The sequence below is a fragment of the Chiloscyllium plagiosum genome, chromosome 28, assembly GCF_004010195.1.
Source record: "Chiloscyllium plagiosum isolate BGI_BamShark_2017 chromosome 28, ASM401019v2, whole genome shotgun sequence".
Lineage (NCBI taxonomy): Eukaryota > Metazoa > Chordata > Chondrichthyes > Orectolobiformes > Hemiscylliidae > Chiloscyllium > Chiloscyllium plagiosum.
Genome location: NC_057737.1, coordinates 50,648,840 through 50,661,955, shown reverse-complemented (window position 1 = coordinate 50,661,955; position 13,116 = coordinate 50,648,840). Strand labels below are relative to the sequence as shown.

General features: G+C 43.9%; 1 protein-coding gene across 1 annotated transcript in view; it reads right to left on the bottom strand.

Moving 5' to 3' along the window:
- The window catches only part of LOC122564240 (sodium-dependent neutral amino acid transporter SLC6A17-like), a 93,481-nt gene extending 84,218 nt beyond the window's left edge, over nt 1-9,263 (bottom strand). The window contains exon 1 of the mRNA XM_043718938.1: nt 8,617-9,263. The gene's annotated coding sequence lies outside the window, so the exon portion shown is untranslated. The remainder of the gene's footprint in view (nt 1-8,616) is intronic.
- Nucleotides 9,264-13,116: the final 3,853 nt, after the last annotated feature.

The following is a 13,116-nucleotide window of genomic DNA, read 5'->3' as shown; positions in this document are numbered from 1 at the left end:
TCTTGCTTCCCACATAATCCTAGGATATATCCCGTCAGGTCCGGGGGACTTGTCTATCCTCAAGTTGTTCAAAGTGTCCAACACATCTTCCTTCCTAACAAGTATCTCTTCTAGCTTACCAGTCCATTTCACACTCTCCTCTTCAACAATGCGGTCCCTCTCGTTTGTAAATACTGAATAAAAGTACTCATTCAAGACCTCTCCTATCTCTTCTGACTCAATACACGGTCTCCCACTACTGTTCTTGATTACTTAGCAAATGATGTCTTAATGAGGAAATGGAGACCATCACACATTCAAGCAGATGAGAAACAGGAAGAGATTCATCAAATTGTTTCGCCTGTAGGGTACAGAAAGGAGGCACCATGCATGGCACATGAGCTACAACGTGGAGACCATTTAGGAGTGAGGAAAACATCGGCTAAAATACAAATACATTTTTACTGGCTTGGACTACACAAAGATATAGTTGAATTTTGCCAGACGTGTCATACATGTCAGCTAATCGGAAAACCACAGGCAGTAAGAAAACCTGCACCTTTAATACCTATTCCAGCATTTGCAGAACCTTTCACAAGACTCTTGATTGATTACGTGGGTCCCCTACCTCAAACAAAAAGTGAGAATAAGTCTTTATTAACAATAATGGATTGTTACACAACATCACAGCTAAAAGGGTTGTAGAAGCATTACTTAAATTTTTTATGAGATACGGACTATCAATAGAGATCTAGTCAGATCAAGGATCAAAGTTCACATCCAAACTATTCAAGGAGGTTATGGATAACTTGGGAATAAAGCAATTTAAATTGACTGCATACCATCCGGAATCACAGGGAACAGAGAGATGGCATCAAACACCAAAGACCATGTTGAGGGCTTATAGTCAGGATTATCCAGATGCGTGGGATAAGGGTATTCAGTTTGTACTTTTTTGATCAGAGATGCACCAAACGAATCGACCAAATTCAGTCCATTTGAATTAATTTTTGGGCATGAAGTAAGGGGACCATTAAAACTGATTAAGGAGAAATTAATATGTCAGAATTCAGAGACCACTCATTTGGAATACGTGTCAAATTTTAGGGAACAATTAAATAGAGCTGGAGGGCTGGCTAGACAGCATTTAAAAGGTATTACAACATACAATGAAACAGGAAGCGGATAAGAGATCACAAGTGCACAATTTTGCAATTGGGGATCAGGTATTTGCGTTACTTCCAGTAACAGATGAGCCTTTAAAGGCAAGGTTTAGTGGGCTGTATCAAATTGAGAGGAAATTGAGTGAGGTGAACTACTTGATAAGGACTCCAGACAGGAAGAAATCTCACAGAGTGTGTCATGTGAATATGCTCAAAAAGTATTTTGACAAGGAAGGAAAGCAAGAGGAGAAGGTGTTAATGATTACAGCACAGAAGGAAGAACCAAGTTCAGGAGATTCTGAATTGGACATTCCTCAAATCAAATTGGACAATGAGGAAGTTGTCAAAAATTGGGATAAGTTATTCAGTTACCTTCCACAAGAAAATAGAAATGACCTGAAAGACTTATTAATATCACATGGGGAGATATGCAGAAATACACTCGGAAGTACTAACCTAATTGTGCATGGCGTAGACAAGGAGATGCTGTTCTGATTAAGCAACATCCTTACAGGCATAACCTTCTAAAGTTGGCACAGGTTCAGAATGAGATAGAGCGCAAGCTCCAAGATGGCATAATCAAAGTGAGTTACAGTGACTGGACTTCATCCATAGTCATGGTGCCAAAGCCACATAGTGCCCAACAGTTATATGTGGACTATCACAAAGTCAACACCATTACAAAGACTGATGCATATCCAATTCCACGATTAGAGGACTGTGTTGAAAATGCGTGACAAGCAATTCACATTTCCAGGTTGGATTTGCTCAGAGGCTTCTGACAAGTACCTCTGTCAGAGAGAGAGCAAAGGCAATTTCAACTTTCGTAACACCAAATGGACAATATCAGTTCAAAGTCATGCCAGTTGGTATGAAAAATGCTCCAGCCACATTTCAGAGACTGACTAAGAAGGTCATTGCCAGATTACCCAACTGTGTGGTGTATATTGATGACCTGGTGATTTTTAGTCACTCATGGAGGGAACATTTCCAGCACCACCATTCATTATGATCATGGCTGATCATCCTCAATCAGTATCCTGTTCCTGTCTTATCCCCTTGATTCCACTATAATCCTTGATTCCACTATCTTTAAGAGCTCTATCCAACTCTTTCTTGAAAGTATCCAGAGACTTGGCCTCCACAGCCTTCTGGGGCAGAGCATTCCACACACCCACCACTCTCTGGGTGAAGAAGTTTCTCCTCAACTCTGTTCTAAATGGCCTACCCCTTATTTTTAAACTGTGTCCCCTGGTTCGAGACTCACCCATCAGCTTGGTAGTCAACCTAGCTAAAAGTGAATTTGTCAAAGCCCAAATTATCTTCCTTGGCCATGTTATTGCACATGGACAAATGGCCTTACGAGATCCGAAAAATGAAAGTAATTGGGGTATTTCCCACACAGTCACCAAAAATAGCAGTACTACGGTTCCTGTGATTGAGTGGATTTTACTGTAAGTTTGTGCCGAACTTTAGCAGTGTGGCTGTTCCACTCACTGAATTGTTAAAAAAGGGCAAGACGTTGCATTGGGACAGCAGACTGTCAAAGGCATTTGACAGCCTAAAATCAGCGTTAACCACTGCCCCAGTATTAGCCACACCAGAAAACACAAAGCCTTTCAAGGTGCCTATCAATGCCAGTGATGTGGGTGTCATTGTGGTGCTCCTGCAGGAGGGTGACGAGGGAATAGAAAGACCCATCAGGTATTTTTCCAGGAAGTTGAACATTCATCAACAGAAATATTCAACAGTGGAGAAAGAGACTTTAAGCTTGGTGATGGCATTACAACATTTCAGTGTTTATGTTACCAGCAATGCATCTGAGATAATCGTACACACTGATCACAGCCCATTGACATTTGTGGAAAGATTTAAGGACAAAAATGCCAGACTGTTTAGATGGAGATTGTTGTTGCAGCTGTTCAAGTTGACATTGTGCACGTGGCAGGTCATGAAAACGTGATTGCCGAGTATTATCGATAACTTGAATGAGACAAAGGCATTCGGTGGAGGGTGTACTGTGGCCTGTTTACATGTTTAATAGTTTATATGTGTGTTTAGACTATGAACCGTGTTTTGAAGAGTTAAAGATGAAGCCATCTTTAGCATTTATGTGTTTTTTTTAAGGGGGGGAGGGGGAAGGTCTCACAAAGCTAGTCCTTCTTATCTAAAAGCTGTCCCTTGGCTCAAGGATACTCTGTCCTTGATTTTTATTCAGAGGGGCAATAAACCAGGCCAGGCTCAGATCAGTCTGGCTTGGTACAGAGATGAAAAGGATTTTGAGAGGCCTTTTGTTTATATATAAACAGGTGAGACTTCAAGCCAAAGTGGTCATGCGTTAGAAGTGACCTGTATAAAGAAAGGGGCATGGTCGTCTCTCGCTCTCTCTCTGAGCTGCGCAATTTTAGTTCAGTCTTGAACTGGTTGGAAGTTCTACAGGGAGCTGTGTGGAAACTCTCTCTCACTCTCTCTTTCTGTCCTTCAACTTCAACCTGTAAGCATGTATTCCATTTATTTAAAGGGAGTTTGTTTATTGGGACTGGTGTGTATACTTGGAACAGCATAATTAAGTCTTGTTGGATAGGTTGAGTTCTGCAGAGGTTCTTTATTCCATTCTTTGTGTTTCATTGTGTAATTTATGAATAGATTTTTGTCTGTTTTAAAATCTAGTAGTCAACCTCGCTAACTCAATCCAGGTAATTTTCACTGTACACTTACCGAAACAAATTGCAAAGTTATGGTCTGAGCTGCCTGTTTAAGAATGTTTTGAGTGGTCTGGCTTAGTCCATAACACAGGGTAACTGGATCCAAAACTGGCTCAGTGGTAGGACAGAATGTTTGGTGGCAGAAAGCTGTGCGTGTGCGCATGCGCGATGACTGGAGCCCGGTGTGCAGTGGTGTATCAGACATCACGGCTGGGTCCCTTATTTTTTGTGATATTCATAAATGATGTCAAGCGGGGGGAATGACAAGTTTGCTGATGACTCAACAATTGACTGGGTAGTTGACAGTGACGAAGAAGATATTAGATTAAAGGAGGATATAAAAGGATTGGTCAGAAGGACAGTTCAGTGGCAGATGGAATTTAATCATAATAAATGTGAGGTAGTGAATTTTGGAAAAGGAACAATGGAGTACTCAATGAATGGCAAGAAGGGACAGAGGAACAGAGGGTTCTTGGGGTGCTCAACCACAAATCTCTGAAGGTGGCAAGACAGGTCAATAGGGTAGTTAAGATAGTTAACCAAGTTGATAACCGGGTGCTTGCCTTTATCAGTCCTGGTATAGACAATAATAGTAGGTAGATTGTGTTTGATCTGTTCAGGACTTTGGTTAGACCACAGCAAGAGTACTGTGTGCAGTTCTGGTCACTGTGCTGTTGGCAGGATATGGCTGCACTGGAGGACACAAAGGAGATTCACCAGTGTGTTGCCTGAGATGGAGCATTTCAGATATGGAAAAGCTGGATAAGTTTGAGTTGTTTTCTTTAGAGCAGATAAGGTTGAAGGGGGACCTGATAAAGATGTATAAAGATTTTGAGAGACACAGAGTCAGAGATGGACAGGACAGAAACAGACCCCTCAGTCCAATTTGTCTGTGCTGACCAGATATCTTGAATCCAGTCCCATTTGCCAGCATTTGGGCCAAACCCCTCTAAACCCTTCCTATTCATACAACCACCCAGATGTCCGTTAAATGTTGTAATTGTACCAGCCTCCACCACTTCCTCTGGCAGCTCATTCAATACATGCACCACCCTTAGCATGAAAAAATTATCCCTTAGGTCCCTTTTAAATCTTTGCCCTCTCACCTTAAACCTATGCCCTCTAGTTTGAGACTCCCCCCACCCCACTCCAGGGAAAAGATCTAGTCTATTTGCCCTATCCATGCCCTCATGATTTTATAAACTTCTATAAGGTCATCAGCAGCCTCTGAGACTCCAGGAAAAATAGCCCCAGCATGTTCAGTCTCTTCCTATAGTTCAAACCCGCCAGTCCCAGCAACATCCTTGTAAACCTTTTCAAATTTCACAACATCCTTCCTATGGCAGGGAGACCAGAATTGTACACAATATTCCACAAGTGGCCTAACCAATACCCTGTTCAGTCACAACATTATCTCCCAACTCCTATTCTCAATGCATTGACCAATAAAGGGAAGCCTAACAAATGCCTTCTTCACTATTCTATCTACCTGTCATTCTTTCCAAGGTCTTTTTTTCAGCAATATTCCTCAGGACCTCACCATTAAGTGTATAAGTCCTGCCCTGATTTGCCTTTCCAAAATGCAGAAACTTTCATTTATCCAAATTAAACTCCAACAGCCACTCAGCCCACTGGCCCATCTGATCAAGATCCCCAGATACTCTGAGGTAACTTTTTCGATGTCCAATTTTGATGTCAGCTGCAAACTTACTAATCATATCTCCTATATTCATATCCAAATCATTTATATAAATGATGAAAAGCAATGGACCCAGCACCAATCCTTGTGGCACCTCTCTGGTCACATGACACATGACAAGATGAATAGAAAGCAGCTGCTCCCCTCAATCAAAGGGTCAATAACAAGGGGACATAATTTTAACGTGAAAGATTTTGTAGATGAGAAATGTTTTCACCCAGAGGGTGGTCGAGATCTTGTATACCCTACCTGGGTGTGTAGTTGAGGCAGAAAACCTCACAACCTTTAAAAAATACTTTGATGAGCCCTTGAAATGTCATAACATTCAATGCTATGGGCCTAGTGTAGGAAAGTGGGACTAGTGTAGACAACAGAATAATTTTGGTTGCACAGACTCAAAGGGATTATTCTGTACCATATGATAAATCCTGATGAAGGGCTTATACCTGATGTTGATTCTCCTGTTCCTCAGATGCCGCCCGACCTGTTGTACTTTTCCAGCACCTCACTCTCGACTCTGATCTTCAGGATCTGCAGTCCTCACTTTCTCCCCATATGATTCAATGATGGATTTGAAAATGGAAAATCTTGCCTGGGTAATTTTTTGTTTGAGGAACTAACACTGGGGATAAACAATGGCAATACAATGAATATCTGGGTATTCAAAAGGGCTTTGATAGGATACCCCAAAATAAATGATTGATTATGGTCAGTGAATGTAGAGTCAGGGACAAGCAGCAGAATGGATTTGTCACTGTCTTCAGGACAATTAGAGAGTGGTGTAAAAAGGAGTTAATCAGAGTGACAAAGTGGGAGATGATATTCCACAAGGATCAGTGCTGGCTCCACTGCTGTTCACAAATTGCACTAATAACATGGACTTTGAAGTCAAAAATATAATTCCTAAATTTTTGACTGATACCAAATTCTATGATGAAGACAGTCAACACAGAGAACTGCAACAAATTAGAGGACAGATTAAAATTCAGAATGGGAAATAATTATCAAATGCAGGACCAACTCAGACAAACATGAAGCTATATACTTCAGTAGGAAAATGTTGGAGGTCACCTATCACACAAAGTGCCAGCGTGACTTTGGGAGAGGAATAGAGGGATCTCAGATACAAATACATCGAAAGCTATGCCACAGGTTATCAAGACCAGAACAATCAGTTTTATTTCCAGAGGGAGAGAAGGGGAGTCATGTTGTAGCTGCACTGAACCCTGGTGAGAGCACACGTCAGCTGCTGTGTTCAGTTCTGGTCACTGTAAGGCACTGGAATGCTTGTGGAGGGACATTGATGAGGATGATACTGGAAAGGCATGAGTTTACCCAATAGGAAGAGATTCACAGACTGGGTTTCTGTTCATTTGCAAAATCACAAAGAGCTGACCGCATGAATGCGAGTGAAGCAAGAATACAGGCGTTGGCTGGTTTTACGCAGCCCACATGAACGAGGTATAGACATAGCATTCAGCTTGCTTCACTATACAATAAGGTTGTGGCTGTTTATTTAGAATTCTACGTTCCCACCTACCGTGACAAACTTTGATTGCTCTACCTAGCAGGAATTTATCCTCTTGTCTTAAAAATGTTTAATGACCCCCCACTTTTACCATCGTATGAGGCAGAGTTCCAAAGTTTCACAACCTTCAGACAAAAAAGATCTGATCCCTAAATCAGCAATCCCTAATTTTAAAACAGTTCTGGATCACACCCACAAAAGGAAACGTCCTTCTGATATCTATTTTAATAAGATTGTTCAGGATCTTATACATTTCAATCAAATCACCCCTCTTACACATCGAAACCCTAGTGCAAACAAGCCCAGTCTGTCCAAACTTTCCTAACCACCACCACCAAATCATTTAGATCCTTCCTCAAGGAAGGAGGCACAATATTCCTGGGGGATCTCTGAGCAACTGAAGCATCACACAGGAACATAGGAATTAGGAGAAGCAGGCCATTTAACACACTGAGTCTGCTCCATAGTTCAACATGATCATGGATGATCGTCTACCCCTAAGCCACACTCCCCCTCACTCCACACTCAGTGACTTGGCCTCCACAGCCTTCAGTGGTAGAGAATTCCATAGGTCCATCCTGCCAAGTGTCTAGAGACTATGACCCTGATTCTAGCACCTCCAGTCAGCCCAGCCCTGCCAGAATTTTATATACTTCATTCAGATCTTCTCTCATTCCAGAAAACTCCAGAGAATACAGACCTGATGAGCTAGTTCCAGGGAGAGGCAAGTAGGGGTGGGGTGGGAGAGCAAAGGGGGAATGAGGATAGAAAATGTGGTAAGGGTGATCAGATAGAGAGAGGGGGCACATGGGGGAGGAGAATGAGGAGAGGGAAAAATGAGGGAGGAGTTGAACACGTTAAATGTCGGTTGTTATTAGCGGTTGAAACGGTCCAGTAAAACCAAGTGTTAAAGGGATAAGTCCTGGCCGTACCGGAATCTCCAGGACACCAGGCCAATCGGCCCATTCACTTGACACTCTCCCCGAGGGTAAGGGACAAATGCTAAAATAATCTAGAATTCCTGTAATTCTGTTTTTTTTTCTATTTTGAAACCCAATATGAGTTTTGTTTTTCCCCCTACAGCGAGACCGTGTGTGAATAATTCGGAGTGAAATCGGAGCGAGGCAGAGGGAGATCCTACAGCAACTGGAGCCTTATTGAGGGTCGGGGGGGCTTGGATCCCGCTCTCCGGAGCCCAAAGGCATCGCCCCTTCCTTTTGCCCCAATTCCAAATAAACATCCACCGCCCCCCCATCCCAAACCCACATTCTCTCCGAATAGTTACAATGAGGAAATTTAATCAATGCAGAGTCTCCTCCCACCCCACTACCGCATCGAGAATTGTTTTCTCAATCTCCGCACAAAAATTATCTAAAGACAGCGTTTTTCCAGAAGCCGGCACTCCCCTGAGTTTTGGGGAATGGGGGGGGGGGGGGGGGGTTGATGTGAAACCCCGAGCGGGTCCCGGGGAAAGGGGCGGATTCTCTGTAAATTGTCGGTAAAACAGACTCACCGCCCGCCCCCTGATAACGAAGGACTTACCGCCGAGAATCAGCGCAGACACAGAGAGAACTCGGAGCGGCTGCACAATCAGGAGCCGATCACGATTGAGACAGACTCGCACAGAAAGATCCCAAACTCCAAGTAGCAGCGTCCGCTCGCATTGACGCAGGAACACATCGCCCCGCCCAGAACACAGCCTCCGGGCACTGAGGGCAAGTCAGAGGGAGGGAGCCACGGGGGGGGGTAAACTGGAGACAGATACAGAGGGCTCAGGTGGTTTTGTAGACTATTGGTGAGGAGCTGAGGGAGAGTCACAGACAAGATTGGGGCAATGGGGGGGGGTAACTGAAGAGGGGGCAGCTGTGTAGCAGAGGATACTGAGGGCAAATAGAAAGAGGAGATGGAGACGAGTGACAACTGGGTAGGGAACAATTCCCTGAATGTCAAGTAGAGGGCACTGAGCTCCTGGAGTGGACTGTGTGATGGGGCAACTAGGGTTATGAAGACAATGTGATTTGCAATTGGGGCAACTGAGGTTGGAAGCAAGTTATGGGGTTGACTCTCGTGGTGGGACGGCAGTAGTCCTGTCTCCTCTCTCTGGGACGATAGAGCTGCAAACGTGGCACGAAGTGAGCCCCAGTCACACTCTGTATTACCGTGCGTCAGTGCTCGGTGTAGGAAGGTGATGCAGATGAAAAGGACAGAGCGTGTGGTCCAAAACCAGAGCCTGACGCAGGTTGAGTCAATGCCAGTGACGTCAGCATGTGTCTGAGGCACATTCTTGGGAAAAGGGTGAGAGTGATTAACGGAATCACTGTCAACGACATGTCATCATGCATTGATAAGGGATGAGTGAAACATTTTCAGAAATGCTTTTTTCTTTTGAAATTCAGCCTTCTTTTCATTCAGGGGATGTGTGCATCACTGGATAGGTCAGCTTTTATTGTCTTTCCCGAGTTGAGAAGGTGGTACTGAGCTGCCTTCTTGCAGCCCATGTGGTGTAGATAAATCCATAGTGCTATAGGGGAAGGAATTCCACAATTTTCACCCAGTAAGAGTGAAAGAGCGATAGTCGGAATGCTGAGTGGCTGGGAGTGGAACTTGCAGGTGGTGGTGTTCCCAATATCTTAGGTGGTTGAATTCAGGGATTTGAAAGGTGTTGTTCCATCTCTGGATTCTCAACAAAGCAGGGTCTAATCTTTGTCACTCTCCATTCAACTGTATTACCATCACTAAATCTCCCACTGTCAACATCCTGGGGTTACCACTGACCAGAAAATGAACTTGATCAGCTATATTAATACTGAGAAAGTGAGGACTGCAGATGATGGAGATCAGAGTTCAAACGTGTGATACTAAAAAAGCACAGCAGGTCAGGCAGCATTTGAGGAGCAGGAGAGTCAATATTTTGGGCGTAAGCTCTTCATCAGGAATGCAATAAGGTTCAGGTTGGGTTATTCCTAATGAAGGGCTTATGCCCAAATTCTCCTCGGATGCTGCCTGACCTGTGCTTTTCCAGCACCACACTTTTCAACCCCATATTAATACTATGACTACAACAGCAGGTGAACCTTGGTGAGTTACTGCAGTGTTTTTTGGAGATGGTACACACCTGCTTTCACTGAGTGTGGTGGTGAACCAGATGAATGTTGAAGATGTTGGATGTAATGCCAATCAAATGGGAGGCTGCTTTGTCCTGGATGGGGTCAAGTTTATTGAGTGTTGTTGGAGCTGCACTCATCCAGGCAATTGGGGAGTATTCCATCACACTCCTGACTTGTACCTTGTAGATGGGGGATAGGCTTTTGGGAGTCAGGAGGTGAGTTACCTGCTGTTGTAGTCATAGTATTAATATGGGGTTGAAACGTGTGGTGCTGGAAAGGCACAGCAGGTCAGACAGCATCCGAGGAGCAGGCAAGTCGACAATTTGGGCATAAGCCCTTCATTAGGAATAACTCAACCTGAACCCTATTGCATTCCTGATGAAAAGCTTATGCCCAAAATATTGACTCTCATGCTTTTCAAATGCTGCCTGACCTGCTGTGCTTTTTCAGTGCCACACGTTTGAACTCTGATCTCCATCATCTGCAGTCCTCACTTTTTCAGTGTTAATATAGCTTATCAAGTTCATATTCTGGTCAGTGGTAACCCCAGAATGTTGACAGTGGGAGATTTAATGATGGTAATACAGTTAAACGGAGAATGACAAAGATTAGACCCTGCTTTGTTGAGAATCCAGAGATGGATCAATAATTCAACGTTTCTGGCTAAAGATGGATGCAAATTTTCAACCTGGTACTTTGCACTGATGTGCTGGTCTCCCCCATTATTGACAATGATGACAAAAACAGAAATTGCTGGAAAAGCTCAGCAGGTCTGTTAGCATCTGTGAAGAGAAATCAGAGTCAACGTTTCTGGACCAGTGACCCTCAGAACTGCAGGAAGATTCACCAGCCCCAAACTCTGATTTCTCTTCACAGATGCTGTCAGACCTACTGAGCTTTTCCAACAATTTCTGTTTTTGTTTCTGATTTACAGCATCCACAGTTCCTTCAGTTTTATCGATAATGATGATATTTGCAGAGCTTCCTCCTTCAATGAGTTGTTTAGTTGTCTTCCACCATTCAAAACTGGATGTGTTAGTACTGCAGAGCTTAGGTTTGATCCATTGGTTGTGGGGTCACTTAGCTCTGTCTGTTGCATGTTGTTTCTGTTGGTTAACACACATATAGCTTCACCAGGTTGGAACCTCATTTTTAGTTATGCCTGGTGTTGTTTCTGGCATGCCTTCTTGCACTCTTACTTTAAACTGTCCTATTACAGAATTGGACAGAATTTTTAATGTAACAGTGAAGTTATTGCATTTAATAAGTTGCAAGATAATTTAATAAATCAAGTTAATAAGTGGGTGGATAAGGTATTTTGTAGTGGGTAATAAATCAACCGATCTCATGCTAAGTATAATGGGACCAGACTTGATTATTTGTGTGGTTATACCACATAATGCCCACAAAGATCTGCTCCATAGCAGCAGTAGATTCACTGCTGAAGTGGCTGGTTGAGGCGAAAGCTGTAGTCTGTACCATCACTCAGCTTCTCATTGCTGCACATTGCCAAACACCACATTGTTAAGGTGTGCTGCTGTTGAAAGTTAAAATGCAGGGATTAGACTTTCATTTGAGATTATTTAATGGAAATGTTAGCTCTGATGAACTCCTGCAGGAATGTTCTGGAGCTGAGGTGAATGGAATATAATGTGGTAAAATGTGAAATTTTACACTTGGGCAGAAAGAATAGAGGAGCTGAATATTATTCAGATGGAAAAAGATTACACAAAGCTACAGAACAGAGGGATTTGGGTGTCCTCATCAATGAATCACAAAAAGCTGGCATCCAAAACAAAGCAGCCAGCTTGATTAGCACTGCATCCATAATCAAAGAAAATCACAGCCGGTTAGGCAGCATCTGAAGAGCAGGAGAATTGACATTTCGAGCATAAGCTCTTCATCAGGAATGGGGTTTTGCAGGCAAAGGGGGCTGAGAGATAAATGGGAGGGGGGGATGGGACTGGGGGGAAGGTAGCTGGGAATGCGATAGGTAGATAAAGGTGGGGGTGAAGATGATAGGTCAGAGTGGAGGCTGGACCAGATAGGTGGGATGGAAGATGGACAGGTGGGACAGTTCAAGTGCCGAGTTGGAAGGTTGGATCTGGAGAAAACTGGGAGGAGAGGAAATGAGGAAACTGATGATATCTGCAATGATCCCGTGTGGTTGGAGGGTCACAAGACGGAAGATGAGGTGTTCTTCCTCCAGGGGTCGGGTGGGTAGGGTTTGGCGGCGGAGGAGGCCCAGGACTTGCATGTCCTTAACAGAGTGGGAGGGAGAGTTAAAGTGTTCAGCCACTTTCGTGCGTGTGTCCCAGAGACGTTCTCTGAAATGTTTCGCAAGTTGGCATCCTGTCTCCCCACTGTAGAGGAGACCACATCGTAAGCAATGGAGACAGTAGTTGATGTGTGGAAGTACAGGTAAATCTCTGCTAGATATCCCTCCATTTCCTTGCAACAAGAACAGAACCCCCCGGTTGTCACCATCCACCCCACCAACGTTCGCCATTTCCACCACCTCCAAACAGACCTCACCACCAGGGATATATTTACCTCGCAACCCCTATCTGCATTCCGCAGAGACCATTCCCTCCGTGACTCCCTTGTTAGGTCCACAACCCCCAGCTGCTCACCCGCTACTCCCAGCATCTACTCTTGCTAGCGCAAGAAGTGCAAAACCTGTGCCCACACCACCCTCCTCACCTCCGTCCAAGGCACCAAAGGATCCTTCTGCATCTGACAGAGATTTACCTGTACTTAGAGTCATAGAGATGTACAGCATGGAAACAGACCCTTCGGTCCAACCCATCCATGCTGACAAGATATCCCAACCCAATCTAGTCCCACCTGCTAGCACCCGGCCCATATCCCTCCAAACCCTTCCTATTCATATACCCATCCAAATGCCTCTTAAATGTTGCAATTGTACCAGCCT